Source organism: Ptiloglossa arizonensis, chromosome 3 (genome assembly GCF_051014685.1).
Source record: "Ptiloglossa arizonensis isolate GNS036 chromosome 3, iyPtiAriz1_principal, whole genome shotgun sequence".
Lineage (NCBI taxonomy): Eukaryota > Metazoa > Arthropoda > Insecta > Hymenoptera > Colletidae > Ptiloglossa > Ptiloglossa arizonensis.
In genome coordinates this window covers 10,841,559-10,849,472 of record NC_135050.1, presented here as the reverse complement: position 1 = coordinate 10,849,472, position 7,914 = coordinate 10,841,559, and the positions used below count along the sequence as shown (strand labels likewise).

The following is a 7,914-nucleotide window of genomic DNA, read 5'->3' as shown; positions in this document are numbered from 1 at the left end:
TATTGATTCATGGTGAGTGTCTCTATTTAATTTTAATCGCTCGCAACGTTCGATAGATTTACGTGTAAAATATTATGTCTAACTGGAAAAGAATTCTTGTCTAAGAAATGATCACCTTTACGATTGAACCAATTGTATCTGATTCTACAGATACAAAACGAAATTGTATGTGACTCTACAGATACAAAAAGAAATTGTATCTGACTCTACGGCAGAAAGAAATTTCTATTTCGTTCGAATCGCAGAAGGTTCAAAGGATCGAGACATCGAGAACCTATTAATTAATATCACCGAGCCTCTTGACCGGGTGCAAAATTTCCGTGGAAGAAATATCCGCGATAAAGACGGAACAACAATTCGGTAGAATGAAATTACTCGGAAGGAATAATTCATCCCTCTCCCGTTCCACTCGACGACTCGCGTCCGGCCGCGTCGAATTGTTCGCGAGGAGTGTCTCGCATCCTCGTCGTTTTCAACGTTCCTGAATTTAATCCCGACGATCGAGCACTCGAAACTCGGGGAATCGTTCTCGAGTGATAGGGGACAGTGTGGAAGTAGCAAATATTGTGCTTCGAAGAAGGCCTTCAACCACCCGCGCCCCTCGTTCCGCTTTTCTTGTATTTCGAGTGTCCTCGCGTCACCACTCGGTTGTTTCTCGAAGGGTAAAAGACGAAACGGATAGAAAATGGAAAAACGGGAATAGGGGAGGGTACGGTGGAGAGAAGAATAAAAAAAACAAAAGATGAAGAATATTCCAAGAACGAAACACGAAGATTTCAAAGGTTCGGTCGTACAGAGGTTTCTTTCAGACGGTTTTTCAATGTAGTTTTTATTTCTAACATAATAGTCAACGAACATATCGTAATAATAAATAATCGTAATAATATACACAGTGCTGTTGTTGCTGTTCGCAATTGTTCTGTTTCGCATTTGTTTTTTCCTTTTTTTTTTTTTTTTCTTTTTTCGTTCGTACGGATTTTTCGTTCTCACGTTCGTGCTCGCTGCTCCTTCTCGTTCTCTCGGTTTCGCAATTCTCCGGATAACGCGAAAACACAACGTCGGAAAAGACACTCTCGGGGTTTACACTCACTCCTTGGGACAATGCGGTTCGTCGGAAAATACGATTTGATTAAACGAGCGCGCCCCGTCGGCCGATCTCGAGATCCCGTCGCGTCGCGTCGAGAAGTTTCGTGATACGAAATTTCAGTAAGGAAGGGACAAATTTTTATCGCTGCGTTTTCAGCAATCTCGTGAAAATTATTCTCCGTTTTACGATGCTTCGAATTAAATATTACACGATTTCCAGAATACGAACCAGTGCGATAATAATGGTTCAACGCGTCCGTAGGAATCTCGCGGAAATTATTTTCGATTTTACAATGCTTCGAATTAAATATTACACGATTTCCAGAATATCAACCGGTTCGATAACGGTTCAACGCGTCCGCAGGAACCTCGTGGAAATTATTTTAGGTTTTACAATGTTCCGAATTAAACGTTACACGGTTTCCAGAATACGAACCGGTTCGGTAATAACGGTTCAACGCTTATTTCAAATCTGTCCCTTCCGGCGAATTATCCGATTAATCTGAGAGTCATTAAATGTTACGATTTCATGAATGATCAAAGATCGTTGAAACATTCAACGACGTCTTTCTGATATTTCCCCAATTGCAATGTACGATGAAACATTCACACTTGGACACGGAGGAGAAAAGAATATTTTTTCTTAATATTTTATGGTAGTGTTCAAGGTATGTATTTATTTACACGGATTCGATGAAATTTTCTTAAACGATGTATACCTCGAGCAGGTATATTTTATATACGGATTGTACGTAAAGTTTTTTTTTAAGAAAATTAATTTTAATCGCGATCACAGATTCAAAGACATTCATCGTTTCCAAATATTCGCCATTGTTCGTTTAACACGAAACGAAAAATGATTTTTCATCACAGGTGATACATTCGAGGCCGTTCGTCGTGATTAATTGAAATACGTAGCCTTAAGTACGAGCGTGAATAATTTAAATCGTCTAATGTGCTTTTAAACGGGCCGAAAATAATATCATAGAAACAAATAAATGACAAATACGTGCAATGATAGAATATTAATGTTTCCAAAAGAGAAAGAACGAATGTCAAGAGCTTACAAATATAAACGTGTTAAAAAACAATGAATCGTGTATGGTGCACCATATAAGGCACAAAGCAGGTTTTTCAATTTCATTTTCCAACTTTCACGAAACAAAGAAAATCGAACCTACTTTGGACATGCTTGTAGATCGTATACGTGAATAATTAAATTCTATATTGTACCATTGGATCAGAAGCAAACGAGTATCGGTAAAAGATTGTTCAGAAATCAGATTGGCTAAACGTTTTTACGATATGGTCGGATACAAGGCAGAGATGTAAATGTCCTAATGGACAACGTTTGATAAGATATCTTATTTGATCTAGATTCGTATCTACGTACAATAAAATCGATAGAAAAAATCGAATCGTTCATTTCGTGCAAACTGATCGCAAAATATTGTCTACCAACGTAAATTTGTATTGTAAATACAAGTGAAACGTAACTATTGCATTTGTGCATTCCAACATCTTTTGTTCGACAAATCGTCCCCTCGCTCCAAAAAAGAAATTGAGAAACGTTTATAGAAAAATGTGTGCGTTTAATGGTATTCGATGTGCAATTCCATCGTTCTGGGAACAAACGACAGAAAATTTCGTTCGATTCGATTTCGCACGAAAGGCTTTGACCACTTTTCATCGCGCTTTCTGTAATTATTTCCATCGATTCGCGCGAACACCTTTAGGAATATTCATCGCGGAAGAGGCGATAATCGAAAATCGGTTAGGTACATCGACGAGCAGAGTACACAAAGGACGAACTAAGACTTGACACTTGATACGTATTATCGGTGTCCCTTTGTCGTCCTCGATTGAGATTAAAGCAACATTTTCTGTGATCGCGGGACGAGAGAAACATCGCTGACGACGGACGTTCGCTTCTGTTGGTTCGAGACATCGCAGGATACTTTGTACGTGAAACTGGAGCACGATGATTTTACTCGACTCTTTGATAGCGACTGTATCTCGTAAAGAGTACGGATATACGTATACAGAATATCCCGCGAGGTAACCGAGAAACTTTTTCATCGCGATTGGCAGGTCATTTTCAACAAAAAATGTCGTATAATCTATGGGTCTATTTTCATCCGTCATCGAGTTACATTAAAAACAAGACACTACACTGGTGTGTCTGTTCGAGAGTCGTAGTTCCGCCTGTCTAACTGTCGCGCGGTGATTCCCACCAGTTTAACGTTCCTCTGAGACAGTCACCGAGACAGTGGTACGAAATATTTTTGGATTTTGTATTTATTTTTGTTGCGCTGCTTTATTTCTGCACAAGAACCAAAGACTGGTGACAATTAGAGGTATTTGCTCGCAAATGTAATTTTATTCGTTGCAACGGATGTCGTGTAGTACGACCATAAATATGATCACGATTGCAATGAATGTCGCGTAGCATGACCATAATTATGATCGTTATTGTAACGACCATTTGGGAATGCATCGACATATTTTGCATTCGAAAAAGTACGGTGCATCGTACGCAGTAAAGTATCAATCAATATTGAAATAGATCGAATCGTGATCAATAGCTTACATATACTGTTTTATATAAACGAAAAGCAGCGAATTATTTCTTTCGTGAAATGTTCAATGTCTACAAAAATTGTGTAATAATTGAATCAAGTTCAATCCAAGTAACTAATTAAAATTTTTAATGTCCATACCGGACCAATATCAAGACTGAACAAGGCTTACCTCGCTAACTAGTAAAACTATACCCATAGCCTGTAAGACGTTTTAATCTGTCTATTCACACGGTCGACACAGGGAAATTATGTTTGCGTATCCTTTGCAAAGAAAGTCTTGTCTTTAAAAATTATTTTTCCGATATACCTTAGAAACTGATAACTAATTTATTTTAATCTTTACAAAATGAAACTAAATAATGCATTAAAATACGACAACTGTATTCAAAACAATAAATATTTCAAATAATATGTTAATTCTCTCATTATCGACAATTTTAACGAAAAATCGATAGTTCCATCGTTGCATAAGTTTAGTTAACGAAATAATTCATTACGCGTTCACTTCTAACGAAGAGTATACATTTCTAGGGCAGTGTCATCTGTATCAAATTTGATGAATTACCTTGCTTCAATATAAGAATAACAGTGCCAACAGAAATAACCATTTCCATTATCCTCGTGAAATAATAGAATAGAGGAAGTGAGAGTGAATCGTCGCGACACAATTATGTGTGCAATAATATAAAAAACTAGCGTATAAAAATTCGGTAATGCGGATGATCATTGGTTCAGTAATCCGCATAATGGGGCAAGAAGATGCGTCGGAAAGGGCGCACATTTCATGCGCTAATTATGTTCCGCGCGTATTGCTCGGAAACAGTATTATCGGTTATACAATTAACGGGCTCGACACGCGTTCCACGAGTTACTGGCTACCTCGCGAACGACATACTCGCTAGCATTGTACACGACATATTGTAGAATCGGTTCACAGATGTCGAAAATATCGACGAAAGAGAAGGGAAAAAAAAAGAAGAAGAAAAATGTTTGGCAAATGCATTCGGCGCGGTCTCGATTCGTATGTAAATAACTCGGCCTAAAATCAAGCCAGACGTTTACCATTCGGCTGGTTTCATGCCAATATCGACGAAATCGAAGAACCGGGACACGTGTAACGTGTGTCTGGTCTCACCCTCATTACGCGAATTATAATTGGCACCTTTTCACCGCTTCGTGTATACACGATTTTCGCTAAATCGAAGCTCGAATCGTTATTTTTTATTCGATAGTTGACACATCGTTCGTAGCTGTACGTGACAATTCGCTGGAAGAGCGTTAATTATTTCGAGTAAACGTCGATACGAAACAATCGAAGAAGAACACGTTCCTTGCGGTACTTCCAAACGGCACGAATCGATCGAAACGATAAATAAAATTCATTTTTATTACATTCTATATAGGAGAATTTATTGAGAGAATGTAGGAGGACAATATCGTGACAAACAGTGACAAAATCTACGACTCGTGTCCATCAAGCGGATTTTAACGATGGAAGAGAGTGTCGGGCGAAGAAATATAAATTTTTGCAACGATGTAACTGTTGCGTAAATTGAGCGAGATGTGGGTAAGTACGATTAACGAGGGAATATTTTTTCTTTCGAAGAAATAAAAAAACATTCGTGAACGATATAAGCCGTAATGACAATTTGAATCTACAAAGGTATCAAAATGTACTATCGTTGCATCGTATTTAAATAAGAATAAGCAAAATATTAATTTTCTCTCCTGAAGTAATAAAAAGTACATAAACGATCTAAGCCGCAATAAGGATTTCAATCTACGACGCTATCAACGAATTGTTCTATCTTTGCATCGTACTTAAATAAAAATGATCGGACAACATTGAATCGGGTACAACATAAAACGTGGATATGAGTTTGAAAGCGAATACAGCATATAAAAGTATATATTTTTATTTTGCATCAGTTGATATCTAGAGCAAACTAAAACTAAATGTGTCGTCGTATTATATATCAATAATAGAAACAATTCATGCGAACGTTTATCCTACCTGACGTTGTTTCCGGTTTACAGGCGCTTTGAATGGTTCATTAATATTCGTTACAAACTAATCTATGGTAACTAATTCTATTCGCACACACTCAACGTTCAAAATCTCATGCAGAATCGTGTTGACTAGTTGCGAACACTTTTATAATATACTACGCATTACATTAATACTTCATTCTGTGAAGACGAACAATTGGTGAAACACAAAAATGGCTGTAATTCGAAAACAAAGTCGATCGCGACGAGTCTTCGCGCGAAACTTTTTTTTATTATTCTTTCTTGCCGAATATACCACTATATATTATGTCCAGACTTTACGAAACACCCTGTAGACAAAATGTTCGAACACAGGAGGTTAAGCAACGTTTCGATGAAAATGTAAAAGTATCATCGAATTGTCGATTTTGTGCGTATTAATCTAAATTTTCAACGATTGGAGTTGTTCTCGTACGTTTGAGTTGCCTCGCATCGAACTGTACTCAAGGTTTAATAGAAATGGTCATTGTGAAATGGAACAGAGTTGTCTTAAGGAGAGTCGTGGGTGACTAGCACGGTCCGCTACTACCGATAACCATCGGCACCGGCCGTCTTGGTTACTGTCGGTCAATATTAACTCTTTGACTGGCAATATCCGGTGTACCGAGTGAATCAATCGCTTGATGCGAGCTACTTTATCTTCAAATTGAGCGACAAGTGTCGGTGGAGTTTTGTCGGAATACTGTGCAACTGGTTGAGCGGCTATTCAAACGCGATCAATTGTCCAGGGCATAGTAGGTACATTTAAAAGCTTGAAAACCGAAGGATAATTTGCCAATTATGCTTAGAAAAGGTCTGACAATAGTTACAATAGATAATAGTTTACCTACGACTATGTTTTTGTTTTCGAAAGAATTACAAACGAACGTAAATAAATATTTTCCTTTGAAAATGGAAATTACAGATCGATGCAAATCATCGTCGGAGAGTTGATTGCAGAAGTATTGAAATTTGTTCGTTCGTCGAATTTTCACCATCTGTCAATCTCATGGAATTTCGTCGATTAAATGAACGGATAATCGGGAATTCTTTGGAAGAAAATAATGACGAGTGAAACGTATACAGGGGAACAAATTTCTTTTGGTGAATGTTTAATGTTCAATCACGACCTTAAAATGTGCTTAAAATTGGGTAAATGTATAATTGAGGTGAATCTGACGCTTTTCTACGAGTGCACAAAATTGAAAATTAATTAATGCGCGTTTGGAAAACGATACAGAAACGCCAGTCAAAGGATTAACATTGTTGGTTTGCGAAATAATTCGAATCGCGCGGTCAAACGAAACAGCGAGTTATATATACGCACAGCGAGCTACCTAACGAGTATTCGGGTAAATTGATGTATACAGCTAGCGATGCGAAAAAGTTTCAAAGCGTTCGAATGCGTTTACCACGATACGTAATACTGTCTCTTATGTACAACGCTATAGATACTATTTTACAATTCTCTTACTATACATATATAAAAATATAAGCGCGTCAATATGTAAACCTGTCCGCCGTCGAGTAAGAATATCGGCCGAAAATTGGATATTTTTCAGATCTCTACCACGTACGTATTGTCATAGAAACTGTACATTACGATTCTATGCTCTCGACAGTGACACCGATCGATCACCATGGATCGAGAAACTCGTTGGTTTTCTATGTGATTAAACATCGAAGATACACGAAAGCGTAAGAGTGCGTGAGAAGCGATTTTAATACAGTCTGAAGCTCGAAGAGGCCTTTTAATGTATCGATCTTAACGTAGGTATCGTTAATTACAGTTAATCGATGGATGTAGCAGCGTGCCGTACGAGTCTGTAACGAAATATCCAAGGAGACTGTATCAATGCATGGAGAGAAAATAATTAGTTAAGGCGAGAAGAAAGAATTTAATTAAAAAATATTGAAAGATTTTTATTTTTCGTTTGGTGATCTAAGAGGGTAAATTCTCCTACTTAATTATCGGTTTATTTTCTTTTATCGATGTTGTCCGACTTACCTTGTTGAACAAATATTTTTGAAAAGCTGACTGACAAGTTATACAGTCAAATTAAGTGTCTGACGAGTGCTACCGATCGAAAAGTCCTGAAACGTTGCAACATCGCAATTTGTATTATTTGTTATTGTAAAATACGCTATTGAAAGTCATTAAGATAATCGAAGATTGGAGCAATGTTTACTGAAAAAGAATAGCAATTTTCATCGTTCT

The 7,914-nt window shown here is 37.5% G+C and overlaps 1 protein-coding gene across 1 annotated transcript in view; it reads right to left on the bottom strand.

Moving 5' to 3' along the window:
• Positions 1–7,914, bottom strand: part of LOC143144374 (popeye domain-containing protein 1-like) — a 144,759-nt gene that overhangs the window by 7,844 nt on the left and 129,001 nt on the right. The window lies entirely within an intron of this gene.